This window comes from Diadema antillarum, unplaced genomic scaffold, assembly GCF_040938485.1.
Source record: "Diadema antillarum isolate AM-2024a unplaced genomic scaffold, OU_Dant_1.0 seq00000149_RagTag, whole genome shotgun sequence".
NCBI lineage: Eukaryota > Metazoa > Echinodermata > Echinoidea > Diadematoida > Diadematidae > Diadema > Diadema antillarum.
Window position 1 is genome coordinate 47,940 of NW_027271222.1, and position 15,340 is coordinate 63,279.

Sequence of the window (15,340 nt, forward strand, 5' to 3'; positions counted from 1 at the left end):
TGAAGTTTCAGTTCTCGCTTTTTTTTTTGTCCTTCTTTTTTTTCGGGGGGGGGGGAACTGGTACGTATGCGAAAATAAAAGTAAGGAAGTATGACAGCTAATGAGAAGCCGCAGTCACACTGGCAAAAGATCGCTAAGTTTAAGATCGCGATCTTCAAAATCTCGATCTTTTGCCGGTGTGACCGCAAACATCCCGAGAAACTTCTCGCGAAACTTCCCGCGCGCCTTTCCACTCAAACTAGGGATATTTTTCTTACCCCCCAAAACTTCTACATTTTTGCCAGTGTTAACGCCAGAAACCAAAACTTTGCGAAGTTTGTCACGTGACGTTTAATCCACCAACTGTTTGCGAACTGTCCCTCCGAAGTGCGCCGCCGATGTACAGGTGTTCATTGTTACGTCACAGTCACTAGCCATCAGACGGCGTACTTTTTTGTCTTCTTTGCGCAGGTGCACTTATGACCTGGGTGATCAAAGATCGAGTAGTTTGGCTGCCAATGTAATTTCGCGAAGATCGTCGCTCGCGATCTTAAATATCTTGATCTTTTGTCGGTGTGACGTGATCTAACAGTGTATTGACACAAACCTCCCACCCCAACCCCCCCCCCCCTCCCATAAAGCCCGCAAACCATCGATACATGCCGCAAAAATCCGGTCACATGACAAATTTCGCAAAGTTTCATTGCGACAGTTACAATTTCCATAGCTTGAATGGGAAGTTTTGGGGAAGTTTGCACGGTCACACTGGCAAAACCTCGAGAACTTAACCATCGCAAAATTGAACTTATGGCGATGTTTTGTCAGTGTGAAGACGGCTAGCTGTTATAGTTAGAGGGAACCGCCGGACTAACGGAGACTTTTCTTGATTTCGTTTTGAAAATATAGCACGACAATGACTTCTGTGAAGGAAAATCTCATCAATTGGCGTTTTTGACGAAATTATCGAATATAATAAAACCTGTCACATATACATGTACTCCCATGGAGTTGATTTCGTCTGAGCGTTTGTGATATGCATATAGGTCCTGCATTGTCCGTCGGTCCATTTTGAGACGGAAACAGCTGTGGTAGTAGGTATGTCGTGCATCTAATGCAAATATAGGGGGAAATCCTTGGCGGCTGTATATCAGGCCACACGAGGACGCCCGACAACGAGGCCATGCATGGATCGAGTGGACAATTCCACAAAATTTTAACGAAGAGTACATTCTCTTGACTTGTAAATAGCATAAACCCCCCGTATTATTTGAAAATGCTATGTTGATAAGTATATAGGACCTATAAATCAAGCACTAACATTTAAAATTCTCAAACTTCACTGCATGTATTGCTGTATCCACTCAATTTACTTCAAGGGCGGATCCCGCAAAGAGGGCCGGGGCGCGCCTATACAAAATTAAAGGGGGTGCAGGCCACTCCACCACCCATTTTTTTCTTTATTTGTTTTAACAAAAAATAAGAAGGGGGGGGGGGGGCGCCCGGTGCACCCCCGCCTGGATCCATCAACTGCACTTTCGGGTTTCATTTTCCTTAAAGACTTTCATAATCTTGTTCCATAGCGGTGCGTCGGTCTTATACGTATCACCTCCCTGGTCTTTGCAATAGACCTATGATGAAATACTACACGCACCCTATATGCAGCGACAGGTACAGAAAACCAAGGCGCTGCAGCTCGATCCGTTCATGGTAGGCCTTCGGTTATTAAGCCCTACGTGTAACAACGACTTTGCTTTTTCAAAAGGTGTTGGTACTCGCGAGGTGAATGGTGCGGGCATAATGATGCGGTGCGGCCGTACTGTTCAAAGCACAATGTCTGCTGTATGCGTGTGTGTGTGTGTAACAATAATAATGTACGGGTGTGCGATGGCGGGCAGAAGTCTGACCGAAAAACGCGCCTCTTTTGCAGTATACTTGAAGGAGCGGGTCTGATCATTCCCATCGTGACGATCTCACAGATTATTTTAAGGGAATCAAATCCAAATATAGACCCTACATATGGATTTAGTAAATGTATATGAGAACATGCACGCTAGCGCAGTTTGAGGAAAATCGGACAAAGGTTATGGAATTTTGAAGTTTAAGTGAAACCATCGCTTGATGAAAAGACTAGTACGTGCACGTACACGACGAAATAAATACATGTATAACGAAACTGTAGGTGCCTATATAATAAGCAAGTGCTCCTATTAAGTGGTAGGCCTAATATTGTTACCACTCAAGGGCGTAAATTCAACTATTTCCTCACATTTCCCCCATAACCCATGCCTCTTATATTCTCCGGGTGTGGAACCATGTCAGTGGTGGATCCAGAGAGGGGCGCACCGGGCGCGCGCACCCTATTTTTTTTTTCTTTTTTGCTAAAACAAAAGAAATAAAAAGGAAAAATGGGGGGGGGGGGGGCTCGTGTGCCTCCCCCTTTACTTTTGTTAAGGCGCCAAACCTTAGAATCCCTGGATCCGCCCCTGCATGTGGTATGGTACAATCGGTCTTATGGGTCATATCAAAAGCGTGACATGGTGCACTATGGCACTATACCCTTAGTCCTGCCCAAAAACCCATGGTATACCTACTGTAGCTAGATTAGTCGGTCGGGCGCGATGGTTCGATGACAAAGTTGCTCAAATCAGGGAGGTGTCACCTAGCTTGCTTGCTCAAATACAATTAACATGCGGTCGAGCTTTTGTGAGGGCCAAGTGTAAAAGCAGAAGGTAAAACCAACCATGAACGTGGGAGAGAGGATCGAGGACCTCCCTGAACAACCTAAATAGCAACCTGGTCCTTCCCTGCGACACACGTGTACCCTTCGTTGTTATCATGCGCCACATTTGTAATGATAAATGGCACGGCTGCGGTAAATTCACCTTGAGACTGTTTTCATTGTGGTACACTCTAAAAAAAAAACCCGAGTCAGAACTGACCTGGAACTGGGTCCGTTGGGGTCATACACCGTTCCGGGTTAGAAATGACTTGGAATTTGGTCATGAAGACCCCGAATGGGGTCACCCTGACCCAATTCATGACTCTGAATGGGTCATATCTGACCCCATTCCTTGTCATTTCTGACCCGGAACGGTGTGTGACCCCAACGGACCCAGTTCTGACTCGGTTCTGACTCGGATGTTCTAAGAGTGTTATCGTCAAGTGAAGCATACTGAGTATCGTTACCAATCCATGAATTATAACGAGTTTCGCGCTGTTCTATATGCATAAAACTATTTCCCCCGAGTCCTGATGGCAAAAGAATACAAACATCATCAATGATGACATTGCCCATGGGATGTAGGTCACAAACATACTCGTATCTCCCTGGAAACTTGTATCTCCGTGGGAAAATTTCGCAGATTTTGATGTGGGAATGTTGGCAGACCTGCAGTAGGCCTATACTAGTACCAACCTGCCACCGTCAGAACTGAGTGCAGGCGAGAGAAAAAAAAGATGTCTTCATTGTGGTGCGATTCTTAGGCCTACCAGTAGTGGGTGAGCGTGGGCATGCATGCAGGGCTGATCTATGACTAAATAAATAATAATACTAAATAAATAACACTCGTGGGGCAAATATAAACCAGCCAGAAACCTTTATAACTCTGTACTACCTTTTTCTTTCCATTCCAGCTGCGGTATATCGACGCAAGTGTACGCTAGATGATTATTATTATGGAAGAGGATCTACATTTTGTTCGCTTTATACCCTTTAGATACTTTTTGTCACGACATTCTGCGAATATATGCATCTGTCCTTCATCTGTTATTACAAGACCCGACAATCTCTGTCGAACAAATCCAATCATGCGGTTACGTCTCACACGTTCCCTTGTGGTTTTAATAATTGTAGGGGGTCCTACTTTTCATAACAGCAAAACCAAAAACCCCTAACAACCCAAACAAGCAGAAAAGCACTGCTAATAAAAGCTAGAATCATTATACCCATAGTCACAAAAGTAAACACGCCAAAACTGCTAGCCTCGCAATGGCAAACAAGTTATCATGCAAACTCCGGAACAGTTTTGTAGGACAGCATGCGCATAGAACTTGGTCAGCTGACAGCAGATGGCTAAGCTGTGGTGGCGCTGTTACATGACAGAGAGCAGTGCCGTAGAGAGCAGTGCCGTAGAGAGCAGTGCCGTATTGAATATACGGCACTGACAGAGAGTGACAGAGAGAAGTGGGGGAATAAAACTTGATACATATGCACATGTACACACACAGCGTATTATCGTGCCCTCCCCGCAATTAGCATTCAGAAGAGCATGTTGCCGTGCAGTACCCCTCGGAGGACAACGATGAGGCTTAATAGTAAGAATGAGCAAGATATTCGTAGATGGCGCTCTTGATGTTTTGAGTTGCGGACCATGGACAGAAATCATTGCCATCCCATGCCTAATTATTTCGTACTTTTTGTTTTTGCCAAAAATACTGCAGGGTTCATGGAAAATACTATTTTTCCCAAATTGAATTACAACACATGTCTGTTGCAGGAAAGTTAAAAATATGGTCTTAGCACCTAAAATACGCCTTTCAGCCTTCAGAATACCAAAATTATATTTACGAGTTTTGTTTTTTCTGAACTCTGACGTCTCTAACCCAAGCGTTCTTTCCGTCATTGTGAAAGGTATTACCTGTGTGTGTGTATGTGTGTGTGTTTGTGCGCGTTAAGATTGTAACACATAAATTCACTTACATTTGTTCTGTTGATAGACCTCAGCTATGGGATCTATAATAGTCCTGTACGTCAGTCTTTGTTCACTCCTCCCGTTAATGCTCGCGCTGTGACGAGAATTAATCATGGTACATTTTGTTCTTATACGTGGACATCAACTCAGGAGTTTCTTCTCCCCACTTGATGCCGTGCTACCCCCCCCCCCCCCCCCCCCAGCACGCCCAGCCTGGGTTAGGCAGCTGAGAGGCGCGAAATTGGGGGTCTCGACCCAAATTCCAACAACTTGTCAATGTGTCTATTTATATAAGTTGATACCAGCAGATCAAGTCTCAATTTGTACCACGGTACCACTTGATACCAATTGCAATCTACTGGTACAAGTTGATACCAGTTGAAGTCTTACTGGTACCAGTTTATACCAGTTGAGGTTGCACTGCTTACCAGTTGAAACCAGTAAAAGTCTTATGGTGGCCAGTTGATACCAGTTCAAGTATCACTCTGTACCAGTTGGTAACAGTTCCTGCCGGTTGAAATCTTACTGTTACCAGTTGATACCAGTTCAAGTCTCATTAGTGTACCAGTTGATACCAATTGAAGTCTACTGGTCTATAAATTGATACCAGTTGAAGTCCCCAGTTGATACCAGTCCCCAGTCACTCCCAGTCACTCTAAAAAGAGTGAATACAAAAAAGAGTGAATTTCGAGTGAAATGGGAGTGAATTTTGAGTGAAAATACTCATTTTCACTCATTTGGGAGTGAAGTCCCCAGTTGATACCAGTCCAAGCCTCAATGTATATCACGGTACCACTTGATACCAATTGCAATCTACTGGTACAAGTTGATACCAGCTGACCAGTTGATACCAGTTCAAGTCTCATTGTTCACCAGTTGATACCAGTTTGAGTCATACTCTCTAAAATAAAATCGAGTGAAAATTTTCACTCTAAAAAGAGTGAATACAAAAAAGAGTGAATTTCGAGTGAAATGGGAGTGAATTTTGAGTGAAAATACTCATTTTCACTCATTTGGGAGTGACGTCAGGGATCACTCGAAGATTTTGGAGTGATCCTTGACGTCACTCCAAAATGAGTGAAAATGCTGCATTTCTGAAATATGTGAGGCTCCTATGTCATCATCATTGTTCAGTGTAATTTGTTTAAGGTTTTTCAAAGTATTGTTTCTCTGCTCAAGGACCACAATAAATTCCACAAATCTACATATGGAGCTGTCGATTTATGTACTACACGATGTGAAATTATGAAAATCGCCTGGAATGCCCCTTTAAAAGCGTAGTGGAATGCTAGACATCCCATTGTAACGCCTTGAACCCAAACATGTGTTTGCATGAATTACGAAGAGTTGCCACTCCATCTCTGTAACACCTCCCTGGTTCTGGTAAACACCAACAGGTCCTATACATCAATATAATTCAACACAAAATTAATTTTGTCAACTGGATCCCAGTTGATTCAATTCCAACTGGTATCAACTGGTATGGTTGGGTGTTCATAATACCGGCCACCTAACGTTTTTCTATCAATAGAAACGTGAAAAATCTCACAATTTGCCTGAAATTTACTCACGTGTGGAGAAAATACTCCTGATTCACAAGCGCGCACTGAAAAGCGATCTGAGGTACGCGCTCTAGATGGCGCTTCGAACGCGTGGGGTGTCATTTTTTCCGCACTCAGTTGCCCTGTTCATTTCAACCGACCACCCTGATAATACGTATCTTATTCGATTTTGCTAAATTTCGTTAAATGGACTTAGAGGGAATACTTATTTGTTTTCGCCTCATTTTACTCGGTAGCGTAGCCTAGTGAAGAATCGAACACCGTTGCGCGTAGTCCCATGCGTACATTTTCTTTCTGTACGCGCAATGCCATTATAATGCGCAGTCGGTAGATATGGACCCGGTCGGTGTGTTGAACACCTACCATACCAGTTGATTCCAGTTGGACGAATACCAGTTGAATGGATACCAGTAGATACCAGTAGATACCAGTTGATTCTAGCCACACATTCCAATTTCCATATTGAAACCAGTTGTCTTAATTGGTTATAGCTATAGGTACCAGTTGCCAACTGATGTTTCGACCTGGGCTGTAACATGTTATATAACATTTCCGTTACAGTAGCAGCTAGGCTGCCCTCCCGACGGCGTGTTTTTTTTAGACGGCACAGATTGGGGCATTTCTTCAAAAGGGGTCTTGAAACAGACTAATAGCGGATGTGCGCTTGCCCACCACAGAACTCTAAACACGTGTATTAGAGTTCATTCTGTGGTGAGCACTCACTGAACTAACCGACGCCCCATTCCATTCTGGCTTTCCCCACGCTTCCCTTTTCGGACGAAATTGTGGCATCCAACTCTCAGCGTCGACAAAATCTCACCCCTCAAGCCGACATCCCACTCACCGAAATACTTGAGACACGGTCTGAGATGTCTGGATACGTCTGCCTCCGCTGCTGAAGAGCTAAAGAATTAACCGCTCTGCCTACACACAGTGGGGCATCGAAGGTAGAGATGCTTCTATGCTGTTACTTGCTTGTTTAGCATCTATGCCGTGGCCGACATTCTACTGATGGGGGAATAGGCGTCTCATATCGGAATTGCTGCGCTCTCCCCCTTTCAGGAAAGCTGACGAGATGGACAGCACGGTTATCACTGCATGGAGCTGCTGAATTCTCATACAAGTTGGATTGCCTATAGGCCAGTAAGAGCATCCCCCTCGTTACCACATCGCGGATGTCTATTCTTCCTAAAGAGAATGCAAACAAGAGATATACAAAGCAGGGGAGAAGAAATCCTGAAAACTTATATAGCTCTTGGGGACTCGTTATCTAACCTAATGTCGTCAATAACGCAAGTTGGCCCGAAGATGAGCGGTGGCGCATTGTCTGCTGAAGCTGGCGGTCACACTGGCAATAGATCGCGAAGTCTTTGCGATCTTTGGTCGTCCGTCCACACTGGCAGCCACACTTCTCAATGTTTCGAAATTTGGGCCAGTGGTGCGCGCGTGCGCAAGGAAGAAGAAAGAGCGTCCCGTCCGTCAGCTGGTGAATACGTAAAATGCACATCACATTACGTCATGCGCATGTTGTTAACCCTACGCGCACTCCCACACCCTAACGACATGTCGTTAGGGTGTGGGAGTGCGCGTAGGGTTAACAACATTCTGCCATGCGCACGGAAGTGCGCTAACAACAATCTGCCATGCGCACGGAAGTGCGCTAACAACAATCTGCCATGCGCACGACGATTAGTCCCCGCGACGCGGGGACAGCCACAAGAGATCTTATCTTTTTTACGACCGACCGTCCACACTGCTATCTCATCTGCCCCCGAGCTGTGGGGGCATTTGGGGCTTGAGGCGAGCTCTGTCACTTGAAACTAGGCATAGCGCATGCGCACATTTGATGACCACAGCTGGACGCTATCAATTTCGCCCCAAGGTCACTCTCCCCTCCAAATCTTGTCCCCGTACCCGACTTGCCTCGCGGGGACGAGGGGACAAGTCCCACAGCGTGGGACTTTCCCCGCATCGCGGGGACCAATGTGAACGTGGGGTGTATATCACAATGACAGCGCGCTTCGGAGGCACTGCCCGCAAACATAGCACCGGTGGACTGGTCAGGCGACAAACTAGGCTTCGCGAAGATTTAGTTGCTAGTAATTACACAGCCCAAATATCGAGAGGATTGGCGGGGGTCCGGTCCGGGAGTCCGGCAAATATTCTTAGCTGGAGTTTCGGGAGAAGTTTGCAGTCACACTGGCAACACTTTGAGATCTTTATGATCGCGATCTTAGACTTCGCGATCTTTTGCCATTGTGAACGCGGCTCGAGAGGCATCGGCTAGGGTTAGGGATAGGGTAGGGTTAGGGTTAGGGTAACGGCTAGCTGTCTTTTTTTTTTTTTTTTTTGTTCGTTTATCAACTCACTTCTGGCGAAGAATTATAGTTTCCAAACAACTCTCAGGGAGTTTTGGGCAGTTGATAAACGCAAAGCTGTTTCAATTATGGGGTTAAAAACGCGTTCTGAAACAACGAAAGAGGTGCGACCAGAAACGCGTTTCTGCAGAGTTGATAAACGTAATAAAATTGGTTTGAAATGCGTTTATAGGTCGGTCCTGCCCACGCAAACCACTGTAACTGCACATCTCCCCTCCTTGGGAGTCAAAGTGCACAAGGGAGCTGCACAGTGACAAGGCTTCCCAATCGACTCACGACAGAGTTGATTAAAGCAACAACTCGACAAATTCGATATGAAAGGTGCTTGCAAACGCGTTTTCATTAGTGGGTATTAAAACGCGTTCCAGAAATGGGAATGTCAATTAACGCAGCCCTTGTTGGCGCTCCTCTATCCGTCACTCCGAGCAGACGATTCGAACGTGCCCAGGAGGACTGCACACTGATCAGTCCTCTTATTTCAGTCTCCAAAGCGTTGTTTGGGCAGGTCGCCCGCACGTCCCCATTCGCGTTCCAGCAGCGGCGCAGGGTGGCGCTCTCTACTCTGGGAAGCGCACACGGGCAGTTTTGACGCTCAAGCTTCACCACTTTACCGGTCATACATTATGTTTATTCACGGGGCAGTCAGCGGACAGACACCTCAATGCACGAGAGGGTCGCCAATAGTGGCATCTCGTTTGTCGGTGTATTAGTGGGCCTCCCTTTAGATCCCATCCCTCCATGCCCATCAGCCAGTGGAGCGTCGAATAGCGAGCGGCCTTGGAGCAGTACGGAACGCGCGCGCTGGTTCGCTTCTTCGAAGACAATGTCATGACAGCAACTTCTGGAGCCATCTGGCAAGCTTCGAAGACCCAGCAGCAGACTGTCGCAGCCTCGTGCGGCCACTGCAGCTACACTATTTTAGTTTTTTTTTTTTTCATCCCCAGTTGAACTCCCGCCCCCAACTCACCCCAATGTTCCCGCAGGTCAGACCCCTATGTTCCTCATAGGGACATCACGAATTCATGCTTCTAGCCAAGCCCTTTTCCAGCCCTATACTCCCCTCTCCGTCGATCACTACTAACAGACGCGTCCATATTGGGTTGGGAGCCAGGGGCGTCACCAGCATTTTTTCAAGGGGGGTGCGTTTTGACACTAAAATGTTTACGAGATTTTTTTGGACAGATATTTGGAATATAGGAAGCTCTCAATCCCGAGACTTTCACTGTTTTTTTAGGGAAACCAAGCGGGGAAAGGGCACCGGCGTAGCTAGGATTTCATCTTGGGGGGGGGGGGGGGGGGGGGGGGGGAGTGGGGGGAGGGTGTGGACGTGCCGGAGGGGGTTGTACCCCCTATAAATGGATTATGGAATGACGGTGTGAAACGACAAATTACTGGCAACGATATCAGGAGAATAGCATAACGACTACATGCGAGCGAGCGGAGCGAGCGAGCTTGAAAATTTTGTCATTTTACAGTGCAAAAACTGCCGTTTGTAGCCATATTTTTGTGCTTTGTAAATTAAGGGGGGGGGGGGGGCCTACCGGGCGCAACTGCTGGCAATTACTGGCAGAAACATCAGGAGAATGGCATAATAATTAGATGCGAGCGAGCAAAGAGAGCGAGCTTGGAAATTTTGACATTTTACAGTCCAAAAAACTGCCATTTGGTGCCATATTTTTTCGCTTTGGAAATAAAGGAGGGGTGGGGGGGGGGGGGGCGCAACGGGCGCAACTGCCGGTAATTACTGGCAGCAACATCAGGAGCATTGCATAACAATTAAATGCGAGCTTGAAAATTTTGACATTTTACATTCCAAAAACTGCCGTTTGTATAGCCATATTTTTTTTTTTTTTGCCTTGGAAATCAAGGGGGACGCACCGGGCGCAACTGCTGGCAATTACTTACAGCAACATCAGGTGAATGGCATAACAATTAAATGCGAGCGAGCGAAGAAAGCGAGCTTGAAAATTTTGACATTTTACAGTCCAAAAACTGCCGTTTGTATAGCCATATTTTTTTGCTTTGGAAATTAAGGGGGGGGGGGGCGCACCGGGCGCAACTGCTAGCAATTACTGGCAGCAACATCAGGTGAATGGCATAACAATTAAATGCGAGCGGGCGAAGAGAGCGAGCTTGAAAATTTTGACATTTTACAGTCTTAAAACTGCCATTTTGAGCCATATTTTTTCGCTTTGGAAATAAAGGAAGGGTGGGGGCGCAACGGGCGCAACTGCCGGTAATTACTGGCAGCAACATCAGGAGAATTGCATAACAATTAAATGCGAGCGAGAGAGCGAGCGAGCTTGAAAATTTTGACATTTTACAGGCCAAAAACTGCCGTTTGTAGCCATATTTTTTTGCTTTGGAAATTAAGGGGGGGGGGGGCGCACCGGGCGCAACTGCTGGCAATTACTGGCAGCAACATCAGGTGAATGGCATAACAATTAAATGCGAGCGAGCGAAGAGAGCGAGCTTGAAAATTTTGACATTTTACAGTCCCAAAACTGCCATTTGTAGCCATATTTTTTTCGCTTTGGAAATAAAGAAGGGGGGGGGGGGGCACCGGGCCCAACTGCTGGCAATTACTGGCAGCAACATCAGGAGAATTGCGTAACAATCAAATGCGAGCGAGCGAGCGAGCTTGAAAATTTTGACATTTTACAGTAAAAAAACAAACAAACTGCCGTTTTTAGCTATATTTCTTCGCTTTAGAATTTAAGGGGGCGCATCGGGCGCAACTGCTGGCAAATAATGGCAGCAATATCAGGAGAGCATAATGATTACATTCGAGCGAGTGGAACGAGCGAGCTTGAAAATTTAACATTTTACAGTCAAAAAACTGCCGTTCTTAGCCATATTTTTTTTTTTTTTTTTTTTTTTTTGTCTTGGAAATTAAGGGGGAGGGGCACCGGGCGGAACTGCCGGCAATTACTGGCAGCAACATCAGGTGAATTACATAAAGATTAAATGCGAGCGAGCGAAGAGAGCGAGCTTGAAAATTTTGACATTTTACAGTCCAAAAACTGCCGTTCTTAGCCATATTTTTTCGCTTTAGAAATTAAGGGGGCGCACCGGGCGCAACTGCAGGCAATTACTGGCAGCAACATCAGAAGAATGGCATAAACATTAAATGCGAGCGAACGGAGCGAGCGAGCTTGAAAACTTTGACATTTTACTGTCCAAAAACTGTCGTTTTAAGCTATGTTATTTTTTTTCGCTTTGGGAAATTAAAGGGGGGGGGGGGAGGACGCCCGGTGCGCCCCTCCCCCCGCATCCGCCACTGTAGTCAAGGGTGTGGGTTTATGTTCATGACTGGGGGAGCTATGACCAGCGAGGTGGCGTCGTGGAAAGGATGTCCAAAATCTGCACTTTAGAGCATTCCCTAAACTAATTGTGCGTGTTTGTTTGTGTGTGTGTATTATATACATGGGAAAGTTAGGAATTAGCCCAGGTCGTCTTTTTATTGGCAATGCAAGACATTTAGTATGTAAAGCAACACTGCAAAATCAATGGTCTAGCTTTGATATAACGAAGCGTGAGGTACAAAGGTGTACATTCTACATCACATTGCGCGACATTGTAGCGACTCTTCGTTCGGATGTACTGAGTACACTGCGCACATCCTGCTTATAATATGCAGAATGCCAACCAGGAATCACGCTAAATCACAATCTTTTATCGGGTTCGGGTTTTTTGAACAATGTTTCACACTATATACCTATTTAATTATGGTTAAAAGAAATCATAGAAAAAATATCTTATTTCTTGATCACCCTTTCATTCAACACTTGAACTACTATTTCGGTAGGTTTTTTTTTTTTTTTTTTTTTTTTTTTTTTTTTTTTTTTTTTTTTTTTTTTTTTTTAACCAGCGGATTGGGAGGGAGCGCACCCCCCCCCCTCCGTAGTTACGCCACTGCTTTTGGGTGAAATAATTGGACAGATTTCTTAAATTCTAACAAAAAAAACAAGAAAATCTTTTCATCGCGGGAATTATGATTATGTGGGGTGGGACAAATGGTGCGCTTGCCTTCCAATATTTTTATGGGGGCAACATTTTTGTTTTCTTTCAAAAGCAAGAAAATCTTCTCATTACGGGAATTATCAATTATGGGGGGGGGAGGCAAAATTAAAATATGCTTGCCCCTCCAATATTTTTATGGGGGTAACATTTTGTTTTTCTGTCAAAAAAAAAGAAGAAAATCTTCTCGTCTCTGGAATTATGGAGGGGGGGGGGGGTGGGCAAAATGATATGCTTGCCCCTCCATTTTTTTTTTCCATTTTTTTTTATGAGGCTAAGGCTCGCTCTTGGGCTGGCAATATGGATTGGTCAGAAGTAACGTACATAGACCCTACATACTTGTAAGTAGCACACGTACGTGCAAACGTGTATAAGTGCTCCGTATCGCACGGATGTACAGTGCGGTCGATAAATAGTAAACACTGTAGAATACTAATAGATATGTATAAAATCAGTGCTGCCAGAACCAGGGGTGCGAATTGTTTTTGCCGACGATTTTGTGTGTGTGTGTGTGTGTGTGTGTGTCCCTGATGTCAAATATAAAAAAAAATAGAAAAGAATAATTATTTAGCGTCCGGCGTTGAGGTCGCTCGCAGACTGATTTTTTTTTTTTTTTTTTTTTTTTTTTTTTTTTTTAAGGATCTGAAGGGGGGTGCGTTCGCACCCAACGCACCCCCCCCTGGTGACGCCCATGGATATGAAGCGCCATATAAAAGAAATAAGTGCACGAAAGCTAGCTGTGTCACACTAAATTTGTCTATGTGGTGGCATTTCAGTGCAGTGTCTGATGCATAGAAATAGGTGAAAGACGGGGCAGACACCAACCCGCTCTCAACTGTCAGGAGGCACAAAGTTCACCTACATTTCGGAAGTGTGGACTCCACGAATAGTATGTGATCCCTGACTCGTGTGTGTGTGTGTGTGTGTGTGTGTGTGTGTGTGTGTGTGTGTGTGTGTGTGTGTGTGTGTGTGTGTATGTGTGTGTGTGTGTGTGTATGTGTGTGTGTCATGGTGTGTGTGTGTGCGTGTGTGCGTGTGTGTGTGTGTGTGTGTGTGTGAGGGTGGGGGTTGTTCGTCTAAATTCTTTTTGGCGCCATTTTTTTTTAGTTTTTATACCCCCGCCAAACGAAGTTTGAAGGGCGGGGTATATAGGAATCAGCGAACGGTCGGGCGGTCGGTTGGGGGGTCGGTCGGGCGGTCGGTCGGGCGGTCGGTCGGGCGGTCGGTCCGTTGCAAATCTTGCGTCGCGAACTACTTCCTCAGTTTTCAACCGATTCCCATAAAACTTGGCACAAATGTGTGCCTTGGGTTGTAGATGTGCAAGACATATTTTTTGACAGTACCCAAAAGTACGTTGCCATGGTAACGGCATATTATGGGCAAAAATGGGTACAAATCTTGCGTCGCGAACTCCTCCCACAGTTTTTGATCAATTTTTATGAAATTAGGTACAGATGTTCATCTGAATATGTTAATGTGCAAGACACATATTTCCGCAGTGGCAAAAAGTGCGTTGCCATGGTAACGGCATGTTATTGGTAAAATATAGGGCAAAATGCTTCATGGCAAAACTGCTTCATCAGTGTTCTTCCAATTCTCATGGAATTCATATTGAATGTTTGTCTTAGGATATAGGTCAGCATGACACATTTCTTGACAGTGACAAAAAGTATGTTGCCATGGTAACAGCTCACATATTATGAGCCAAAATGATGGAAAATTTTGTGTTGCAAACTACTTCCTCAGTTTTTGCCCAATTTCCATGAAACTTGGTACAGATGTGTGCCTTTGGTTGTAGATGTGCAAGACGCATTTTTCGACAGTACCCGAAAGTACGTTGCCATGGTAACGGCATATTAATGGCAGAAGATCAAGGAAAGATCTTGCGAATTTAACTACTTCCTCAGTTTTTTGACCAAAGCTTATGAAATGTGGCACACACCTTGATCTTGGTGGGAAGATGTGGAAGACATATTTTTCGGACGTGTCGGAAGCTGCGTTGCCATGGTAACGGCATATAAATGGCAGAAGATCAAGGAAAGATCTTGTGGATTGAACTACTTCCTCTGTATTCGACTGAAGCTCATGAAATGTGGCACACACATTGGTCTTGGTGGGAAGATGTGCAAGACATATTTTTTGGACGTGTCGGAAGCTGCGTTGCCATGGTAACGGCATATTAATGGCGGAAGATCAAGGAAAGATCTTGTGGATTGAACTACTTCCTCAGTTTTTGACAAAAGCTTATGAAATGTGGCACACACAATAGTCTTGGTGGGAAGATGTGCAAGACATATTTTTCGGACGTGTCGGAAGCTGCGTTGCCATGGTAACGGCATTTAAATGGCAGAAGATCAAGGAAAGATCTTGCGGATTGAACTACTTCCTCTGTATTCAACTGAAGCTCATGAAATGTGGCACACACATTGGTCTTGGAGCGAAGAAGTGCAACGCATATTTTTCGACGTGTCAGAAACTGTGTTGCAATGGTGACAACATTTTAATAGCAATAAATCTGGAAAAACCCTTGCAGATTGAACTACTTCCATCGTGACATCAAATTATTGCAGTAAATCTTGGAAAAATCTTGCGTAGCAGGCTACCAATACACATTAACCTCTGTTATTGCATGTATTCTGTTTTTGAAATAAGTTATCTCAGTGTGTGTTATGCCATGTCATATACTGTCTTCAATGCATGTTTTCACCAA